This window comes from Aedes albopictus, chromosome 1, assembly GCF_035046485.1.
Source record: "Aedes albopictus strain Foshan chromosome 1, AalbF5, whole genome shotgun sequence".
NCBI classification, from domain to species: domain Eukaryota; kingdom Metazoa; phylum Arthropoda; class Insecta; order Diptera; family Culicidae; genus Aedes; species Aedes albopictus.
Window position 1 is genome coordinate 232,165,244 of NC_085136.1, and position 11,078 is coordinate 232,176,321.

Genomic DNA, 11,078 nt, shown 5'->3' on the forward strand with positions numbered 1-11,078 from the left:
CTCATCACACGCTGACTGTTTTTCGTAACTACTTACACCAAAAAACAACACGCGTGACCGATGGCTAACAGAAAGTGTTCCTCACTACTTATCTAATTCATAAGCACACGTTCATTGTAATCATCGGCGTCGTTAGAATGCATTTCACACAGAAACTCTGCTCACTAATTAAGGAGCCGTTCATAAACTACGTAGACCAATTTTCGGTGAACTGAAACTCGCTCCAACCCCTCGTAAACTTGTGTCCTTTCTTGAAATTCAAAAACATGTGGGGTCTAAACTTCAGGTCAGGCCCCCTTTTCAGCTAAAAAGTCTAAAAAGTTTATGAAAGGTCCCTAACACACATCTTGGGTTCATCATTGTTTGCTTATTTCTAACACACGCATATATATTTGGAATATCGGGAGCATCTTATTTGGCACAATGCTGGTTTGGCATAATGGAATCCATGGCAAAAGGTAAAATAAGTGCCATTTGGCATAATTCAAAGAATTACTAAATTGAAAAGAAGTAACACAACACCACTACGTCATGTGACCCATATGCCAAATGGGTATTCTGAATGGGAATTATGTCAAGTGGAGCAGTCCTCGAGTGTCTTGGAGAATGTCATCAGCGTTAGGAAGACATGCATTATAATATGGCCAAAATGACAGTCTTTAAGTCCAAGGTCATCAACTAGAAAATCAGTAATATAATTTGAAATGAGATTGTTTTTGGTTTAGTCAAAAAAACAATGTTATATAAATAGGCAAACATATAACTCGAAAGTAAAATCGATTTGCAACTGTTAAAAACACGAAGAAACCAAAATTGACAATAAAAAAACCCTGAGCAAACTCAGTTTTACAAATTGCTTCTTATTTTTTATGCTTATTTCCGTATTTTTCTAGTAATATGTTTATCTGTTTATTGTATTTTTTTGTTCAATTATGCGTAGGGAGCAGTTTATACTATTTATATTTTATCTTAATAACTATTTTTACTATTCATTTGGATTTTGACAGTGAAATTCTGTTTTGATGGTGCCTCAAGTGCAACATGCCCGCTTTTTTATTCGTTCAAGCGAGCTTACCAGATGCTAATGCATTGCAAAAACTGAGTTTGCAAAGCGCGAAGTTCTGATGTTTTGCTTTTGATTTTATTTCCCAATACTAAAACTGCATCTCATTTTAAATAAGTTTTCTGACTTTGTCAAACAACACCCATTTTACAGTGCCTGTAAACCACACTTCGAATATATTTTTGGTACAATTTAGACATTCCGAATGCAGAAAAGGCTACATATTTTCACCAAACCAATGACACCATCTATTTCTTGTTGCCTGTTTATTTGCTTTTGTAGTTTCCCACGCCGATCACCAGTCCGGAAACAGAACCGTGGAAATGGATCTCCTAAAGAGTAATAGCGTCATCTTAGATTGAACATTTTTACCCTTTCCGAGACAGCGGAAAGAAAGCCCATTACCATCATCCCGATAGAAAAAAAACACAATTTTATTCCTTCAGAAATCATACAACTTCTACATACATTTCGGATATTAATATGTGTATGTAAACAGGATGACTGTCGGTGTGCGGGAACACGTTTCACCTGAGGACTATCTCCAACTATGTACTATTCTAAGTCTTACACTATTGTGCACCATTGTAAAACAGTTCTAGTCATGTCACCACCGCCAAAACAAGGAACCATACCAGTATTCATGAATAGAACATAAGTCATCGAATCGACAAGGTCTTCGAATCATCGTTTAAATGATGGAGGAAGGTCGTATTGGAAGCGATTCGTAGATATATGATGCTCAGGTTATTATTGCCTTTGACTTTGTGTTTCATACTCTCCATCTTGCTGGATACAATATTTAAACAGTTAAAAATTCTCGCATGGCCAATTTAATTTATCTTTCTGTTGCATGACTCGTTCTGTTATTTTTTAATCAATCTTGTTATACCTATAAGACTTTGTTTTTGTTAAATTTATTCAAAGTTGTCTGCATCTGTGTCCTTTGACCTGTGACTATGTCAAATGTCTGCGATGTCCTGCTGGGTTCCAGTCTTACGCTCATGCATTTGTTAAAGCAAAAGCAGCCCTCTTCATCTTGATCTCCTAGATATGGGAAGCTTTCAACATTCTCTACTGCAGTGGTGCTCATGCTGAAGGATACCGCGGGCCAAATTTACAAGTCGGGATCGATCGGCGGGCCGCATAGAATATCGATGAACAAAAAAACAAAAATAATTATTTTACAACACATTTATTGAAAATCTAAACCGTTCAGAACTTGTGTAAGGGTCAAACTTGCTTCATGTAGTTTTTATTTTTTCGTTAAGTGATAAAAATTTACTTATAACTGTGGTTCACAATATGCTTAGCAGAACTTTAAGTTTTTTTTTGTATTTTTAGAAAAACAAAACACAATTTAGATTGATAGGCTTGCTTTAGAAAAATGTTTGAGTTTCAAATTGAAATTTAAACAAACAATTAGGAGCCGCCTCTAGATTGCCTTGTAGCACTTCAGAAATTTCTCATGCAACTTTTAAATGAATTTCTTCTGAATCACTCCAAAAGTGCTGAATCTTCTTTCGCACTTTATTCTGGAGTTGGTCCAGAAGATTTTCAAGCAATTTTTTTAACAGCTTATCTTGAAATTGCTTATTCAGAAAATTTTCTGAAGTTTCTTTTAGTATTTCTAGAATTCCCTTCGAACACCTCCAAGAACTTTTCTTGGATTTACCTTTGGAATTGCTCTTTAAGTTACTTCCAAATTTTTTATTAATCTTTTCCAAGTATTTCTTCTAGAATAGCTTCCGGATATTTCCTGAAGCTTCTCTAGAAATTTTCCTGGAGTTTCTCGAAGATTTTAGTGAAGTATTTCCAAAAGTCTCTTCTGGAGTTGCAGCTAAAGATTTTTATTAAAGTTTTTTTAAAATACCTTGAAGTTTGCTATGAACTTCATCATAAACCAGAATGTTTCATAAATATTTCCCAAAGTGCCTCCAGAAATGCTCCTATAATGCTATTGGAATTTATCCTAAAGATGCTCCGGATTTTTTCTGCTTGAGATTCTTTACAATAATTGTATATTTACAATAATTATTATTTCTGATAGTTTCTTAAAAAATTATCTTTTAAAGTTGCTTCAAGCTTAATGTTCAGATTTTTCTCAGGCGTTGCTGCAATTGATTCTGGAATCTAGTTTGAAGTTTTCAGAATATATTTTGTTGCTCCAGGAATTTCTTCTAAAGTTGTTTGAGATATTTCAGCTATAGTGGCACCGTGGCACCAGAACTATTTTTTTCGTGACTGGTTTTGTGGCTTAGCTATACGACGCCGGAATATTTCGGAGTCGTGAGTTCGAATCTTACCGGAACGCATAGTTCTTTTTGTATTTTTAACATTTCATTTGTTTTTTTAACACTGTAAAAATTGATCAGATAAACTTTTTTATTCGATTTCTTAAGAAACTGAACGAGTTATTCCATAAAATCGTTCAAAAATTTCTGTACGTTGGAAAGTACTCCGCGGGCCGCATCTCAAGGCTTGGAGGGCCGCAGGATGAGCACCACTGCTCTACTGCTTGCACAGTTACCGTAAAGCTGGAAAGGTTGACCGTGCTTACATCCAACAATTTGGTCTTGTTGACGATGATAGTAAGGCCTGAAGCACGATTGTGGTACTTTTCCCCGAATGCCGGTTCCCAAATGTCATTTCCCAGAACGCCAGTTCCCCGAATGGCCCGTTTCCCCGAAAGTCAGTTCCCCGAATGACCCGTTTCCCCGAAAAGACTATATATTACTTTCTTGTTCGAAATGATCACTTGCCACAAAATGTTCGTGTCCTAGGAACTAGGTTATCCAAAAAAAGATAACCTACCATAGTTAGACAGGTCGTTGGAATCAATATGGTTCTAGAAAGAACGAGCAGCAATGGAAAGAAGGAGTCATACTACCATTCTGTTGTGAACGAGCATTCGTGTACCCCATGTTCGGCTCGGCTCGTGTCTATCACGACGACGGATAGACGACGACCGCCGCCGCCGACGACGACGACGACGAACATACAGCAGAAACAACAGAACACCATCATCTGCAACAGCAGCCAGATGCTGCCCGCCCGCGCTCTCCGCGATACTTTTAATATGTAATTATTTGTAGTATTGTGTAACATGTAAATAGTCCTGTAAATAAATGTGCTTGTTTTTATTACGTAATGTCCACGTGAAGAAGTGTTTTATTCGGCCACATAGTTACGTTCCCCCGGACATGGAAGTGGCGACGAGGTTTAGCTGTCGGTTGTGAAAGCGCACGACCGACTCAACGGATCCTACGCGGGAGGGAAGATGGACGCAGAGCATCATCATCGTCGCACTGCAGAACCCGGCAGGAGTCGCACATCGTCAATGTCCTCCTGCAGGCGCACGGGTTTGCTTCCGAGTGATGATCATCAATCCCCATCATCCAACGCCATCACCGAATCTGGCAACCCAGTGGAAGTCCAGTGGGAGTCCGAACGCACAGTTAGCGTCCTCCCATGGCAGCTCGATTCGATTCGCAGGATGGATATTCCCTTCAGCATTGGCCAAAGGAACTGGCAATCAAAGTCCATCAGGAGTGGTACACTACTTGGCCGTGTCCTCCAATGGCAGCACGATTCGTTCCTGAAGTCGTTTGCTCCCCGTTATCCGTCAGCACCGCACCATTCGGACTATGCAGTCAAGCAGGAGTCTGATGTCCCACACAAAGCGTCCTCCTGCATCACCATTCTTCATTCACCCAGAAGATGGCCGCTTCTCAACACAAACAGGAGCCAAAATCATTCGAATCGCACAGCCCAGCAGAAGTCGGATGCCACACAGCCAGTGTCCTTCTGCATCAGTTCGGGTTCGATTGCGAATGTGCGCAGCGTCATCGGATGCATCCGGTCTGGTCATTAGTGCCATTTACACTTATCAATAAGTTGATTCAACCAAGAGGTTCAATCGTTCCTTCAACTTCATCAAGAAACACAATTTGATGGAAATATTGCAAAATGTATTGCATGCATTTTCATTGAGGAAAACATGGATGATAATGTTGAATCTTGATGTAAATACTGACCAACCTGCAAAAGCGAGGATTGAGGCTTTTGTTCATATCCTCAATATTTCCCCTCCGAAAGATTGATCCAACCACCGCTATCATCCAGTTTGACCAAACCATCAAGATCATCCAAGTCCGTCAAACTTTCCCCTTGAGTTGTTTCATTCGATCAATCCAGCAGGGTAAAAGAGTCAGCAGATTGAGCGAAGACCATTCCATCAGTGAGGAAGAGATAGCAATTCACCAACATTTAGCGCGTGGTTTACGGCGTTCATGGTGGCCAGCTCAATTGAATTTTATGGAATCCTTTGGAAGCAAATTTTTAGAAATAAATAAAGTGTCACGTTTTTGCATTGTAAATAAAATAAAGACTTGATCATTATAAAAGTGCAAATTTCGATATTTCACTTGCTTATTCAATTCCATTAATGATTATGAAAAAATAATGTTTTGATAAATTTGGTTATTTACCACGTCATATTCGATTTTTTGTAAGCATTCATAAACTCTTATTTATTGAACCCAATCTCTCGGATAAGTATGATGGATTGGTAAATAGTGGATCTATTTACTAATTCATCAATGTATTTTTCCTAATTTCTTGAGAAGGTTGATGTTTTTTAATTTCTAACACAAGTTATGAACTTCTACCGGTGAACCAAAATACTTCATACAAAATGGAGCTTAAACAATAAGTATTAACAGTTAGGTTCGAACTTCAACATGTAAATTTGGAAATCACTCAAAGGGGATTTTCCCTCTTACAAAATTTAAAGTTAAAAATAAATAAATAAATAAATAATAGTTAGGTTCGAACAAGTTTTGATTTTTGCTAATGTCATAGTAAATACACAGACAAACAGACGTAACACTCTGATAATTCACATCGTACACCGATTTAACGGTCTTTTTCAAAATTTGATAGTTGGCCAACTGCCCAACCGTGGCGCTCGCATCGTTTTTGTTCGAGTTTGACGTTTGCTCACTACCGCCACCTAGTTGGTGGTCGGCCAAACATAGGCCTTTTAGCATTGGGCGAATATGTTTTCGTGACTATGATTTGAATCGAAAAATGTTCAAAGTGTTACGTCTGTTTGTCTGTGGTAAATATGTAAAGCAGTAGAGGTTTGGAAAACAAAGGCTGATAAGAGGTTATTGCCATATTGATTTGTTTGTTTCGGCTATAATTGAAAATGTTTGCTTTATTCGTTATTAACAGTTTTATCTATAGCTAGATTGATTACTGAACTATGATTAAATTATATGCCTTGAAAGTGACTTTGTGTATTATTGGCAGTGCTTCTCTCTTTGCCATAAGAGTTTTTTGTCGTCCAAATATCTTGAAACTTAGTTGTGAACAGTTTGATTGGCAAAGATGTGGCGCCAACTTTCAGTTTACCAGACTTTAGATAACACCTCATGACGAAAAGAGCAAAGCTGTCGAAAATATACTGAGTTTTCTAGCATTTTATACTAAAGACACTAGAAAATCGCATATACGTTAGTGGACATTAAAGATGTGATATAAAACATAATGAACCAATATTAAATATTAAACATTATTCCTAAATAATCTAATGAAAATTTACGATGCGCAACTTGTGCTTGAAAATGTTTATTTGGCAGCGCTTTTTTGTTTCCTTTATTCCACCATTTCTGGAGCTCGATTTGAATAGGTCGTATGTACATTTGTCGATATAAAATTCGATCAGTTTATTTTAGTTATTGTAGCAATATGGTAGATATTTTGGAGACTTTAAATGATGGAACGGAAAGCCTGTTTTGTGATGATTCTGCTGTATGTATCAACTTTGTTCAATTTCAACGGTTTTTGCTATAATAAGCTAATCCAACTGATCGAATTTTTAATCGACAAAAGCACATACGACCTTTTCAAATCGAGCTCCAGATTTCATCAATTATTTCTTTCTCAAGGATTATTGATGAAATCACGAGGATCAAACCAAGTATCAATCCAATATCTTCGACATCACCCCTTTCCAGAGAGATAGATCAAGCCGAGGTTCGAGCAGAGAGAAAATCTCCCGGCAGTATGAGAGAATTTAATGCATAAAGAGAAAAAAAACAAGTATCCGTGCATGCTTATCATACGTGCACAGCTAGCAAAGCAAAGCCTTCTATTGAATCAATGCGTCGTCGGTGGGTGTGCGGTTGATTTTCAGTCCTACCAATCCCAAAGCCAATAATGCGGAAGATAATGTATACAATGCATTTCTGTCACATTTTTATTTTTGTTTTTTAAATGAATTTTCTATTCATATTATTTCTTCTTCTAACCATTTTTACATAATCAAACATTTTACATATTTTTTTTATTACGAAAAGTTTTTGGACAGCCCATGGGATGCGACTCGAAACACCTTCAGTGCCGTCTTGCTGAATTACCTTTATATTTCGACATTACACAAAATTACTACCGAAGGGTGTTATTTGTCAGAAGGGGGTATTTCTAATTTACAGGTAACGCAGCTAAGCATGTTACCACCATAATGTGCAAATTATTAATTAACTGGTGTTAGAGACTGCCAGTGCACCAGTAATTTTTAGCAAAGTTCGGTGGGACACGAACCGAGTTAGAAGATTACACAAAAAATGTTGTGAACTTTTTATTTATTATCACTAATGCATTGTAATAGTTGGGTTCATTACATTTACCTCTGCATAAATTATTTTACATAAACTTTGCATAAATTTACTACATTACTTCTGCATAAATTGTTTTTTTGTTCGATGATTTATTACATCTGAATTCATTTTTTTTGTATAGTATATTTCAATAGCTGTTTATTTAAATTTTAAAAAAATACGGCAACACGGCAGAATGCTCTGCAATGATGATGTTCTCGTTCACGCGCTGCTGCATTGAAAGAATGATAGGTTGATCTGGAGGGGAAATATTGAACCAATCAATTGATCCATGGAATAATTTGACCCATGGTTTGAACAATCTTCGAGAGGATTGATGTAACAATTTTGAAGGTGGGGAAATATTGTAGAGAAAATTGAAGAAAAATGCGCTATGGAGGGGAAATATTGCTGTGTGGTTGATCAAACGGAAGATAGGGGAAAAGTTGAATGATTGATGTCAATCTATTTTTGAACAATATTATACATTCAATGCATCCATAAAACGGCCAACTATTGATCAATATATGCACCGTGTGACTGGCGCTATTCAGCTGCAACTGGTAGTTCTTCACCTACCCCAGACGGTCAGCATCCTGCGGCTGCGCGGCGTCCTTTTAATGCAGCAACCAACCATCGGCAGCATCAATCAAGACTTTCTTCATCGAATGAAGAAGTGCTTCTTGATTTAAAGTTCGTCGTATTAAAAGGGGGAGATGTTGTGAACGAGCATTCGTGTACCTACCCCATGATCGGCTCGGCTCGTGTCTATCACGACGACGACCGCCGCCGCCGCCGACGACGACGACGAACATACAGCAGAAACAACAGAACGCCATCATCTGCAACAGCAGCCAGATGCTGCCCGCGCGCGCTCTCCGCGATACTTTTAATATGTAATTATTTGTAGTATTGTGTAACATGTAAATAGTCCTGTAAATAAATGTGCTTGTTTTTATTACGTAATGTCCACGTGAAGAAGTGTTTTATTCGGCCACATAGTTACGTTCCCCCGGACATGAAACATTCTTCATTCGGCAGGGTTTCAGCAGGTCTGATGAGCAATAAAAATTGAAAGAACGGCCTATAAAATAAAGAAGGGTGTTATTCGGGGAAATGGGTCATTCGGAGAAAGTACCATTCGGGGAAACGGCATTGGGGGAATCGGCGTTCGGGGAAACGACATTCGGGGAACCGACATTCGGGGAAAAGTATCACAACCCTGAGGCACACAGGGTCAAATATTTGATAAGAAATGATTTATTTCATTTTCATTAGTGTCAACAAACAAACAAACGACAACTAAAGAAACAACATCTGTTTGACACTAATGAAAATTCGATCACTAATTCGAAACCTAATGCAATCCTATCCATATACGGGAGAACAAAAGTTGTTTACAAAGTTCTTACAAATTCTTAACACGGGATTGATTTGAACACAAATCACTACCACACTGGCATTTGGATTGGTCAATATCAAAGCGACGTTTAGCTATAGCGCTGTCCATAAACTACGTAGACTCATTTTTTGTCATCTCAGAACAATTTCCCCCTTCCCTCCTCGTAGACTTCTTTCCATACAAAATTTTCGAAATTTGTAAAGTGCCTAGACCACAGACAAACCTAGACTATGACCAGACGCGTCTACTCTGGTCGGCACCTTATACAGTTGGGTCACACTATAAGTTCAAAGTTCATAATTTTATTCAATATGTATAGTATGTTGTATCTATGTTTAGATAATTGATAAAACTGCGCATGTTGAAAAAAATGTTGAATATAAACAAAAGTTTTAGATTTTAAGCTTTTGAACCTCGTTTACATTGGCTCCACGTATTAAACATAATTTCAATTTCTTTTTCATTTAGTACCTCCAAAAAATCTCCCATAATAGTCGTGAAATGGTCCATTTAGCTGTTGATGCTATCAAGAACAAATTGAAGTATTAATTTCGCTTGAATCGCACTGAACGAAATTTGCTTCCGTATTTTGTAAGTTTCGTCGCTTTTTGTTTTGTTTTTTTTAGTGAGTTGTACATAGAGATAGATTGTTGTAGTTTCCATGTGTCGTCGTCTTTGAACCTGTGGTGTATGGCGCCCTTAGATCTCAAAACGATAAGCTACGGCCATTGTAGCACTCAGAATATAGATAAGCATTCAGAGTATGTATGTAGTGTCTAGTAAGTAAGTTCTATTGTATGAAAACCTACAAATAAAGTGATCGAGCTGGGCTCGATCTCTTTTGCCTTTTACTGGAAACTCAACAACATCGTTTTATTCTCAGCTCACACAGAAAGGTTTCTTCACGCATAACTCCATTTGCATTATTAATAATAGTTAATAATATACAAAAGTGACGACGAGGTAAATGGTATACGCGTGTGCTGAAAAGCAGAGAAAAATATCAAGTAACAGCGGATGGAAGCATGTTATGTGCGTGTAATTATGATTCATCATCGACCACCCGCGCGACGATCGCTCATCATTTGGTAATGCCGCTAACACTATAAACTGTGAAATCTACGCTGTTTTGACGCCGACTGGTGTAAGGAAAACGACTTGAAGCGGCAAGAGAAAGCAAGACCAATATTCATCTACCTGGAGGCTGACGTGCGACGAAATCGTCCGAAATTTAATGTTCTGTTTTGGTAACGTAATATTGTTACGGGTAACGGTGAGTGAGAATCTTATATTTTGATTAGTGCTAAGACAAAGGCCAGTTGTGATAAATTTTGGCACCACGTTTTTTCATTCATTTAGTGCAGTGGATACGGTTGTGTATTTGTACGGTTGTAGAGTAAATGTGCTGGGTATTGTTTTAGCGTTTACAATAGGCTTGGCCTTTCAATAGTTATCTAGAGAAAGATTACAGCACGAGCAAAATTGCTTGATTGACTGAAGAGTACTGTGAGTTGAAGCGTCAACATTGATTTGTATTTTTAAAGTGTCCTATTTTTTATATTTCATCAAGGTACGATTATGCGTAGAGTGTTCGATCACGTAGGACGGGATGACACCAATAACACAACTAGAGATGACAAGATGGTCAATGGCTGCGATACTGCAGATTTTACATCGATTGGACCCGATGAAATGGCCACCAAACTTCGCGTGATGGAAACAATATGTCCGGTGTTCCATGAGAGACGATGGCTAAAAAGAGAACCTATGGAAGCAGATTCGAATAGTTCACTTGAATGGTCGAAGCGTGGGTATATACCAGAATCGGATTTGAAAACAATGTTCGAAAAAGCCAACTGGCTAAATGTTGAAAGTGAATATAAAGGATCGCGACTGTATTTAGCATTACGTGTGAAATTTGATTGTATTTTAGTTGAATCTAGTCTGT

General features: G+C 37.8%; 1 protein-coding gene across 1 annotated transcript in view; it reads left to right on the forward strand.

The window, feature by feature from the left end:
* The window catches only part of LOC115253688 (ecotropic viral integration site 5 ortholog-like), a gene marked incomplete at its 5' end in the record, with an annotated part of 43,423 nt that overhangs the window by 16,436 nt on the left and 15,909 nt on the right, over positions 1 to 11,078 (forward strand).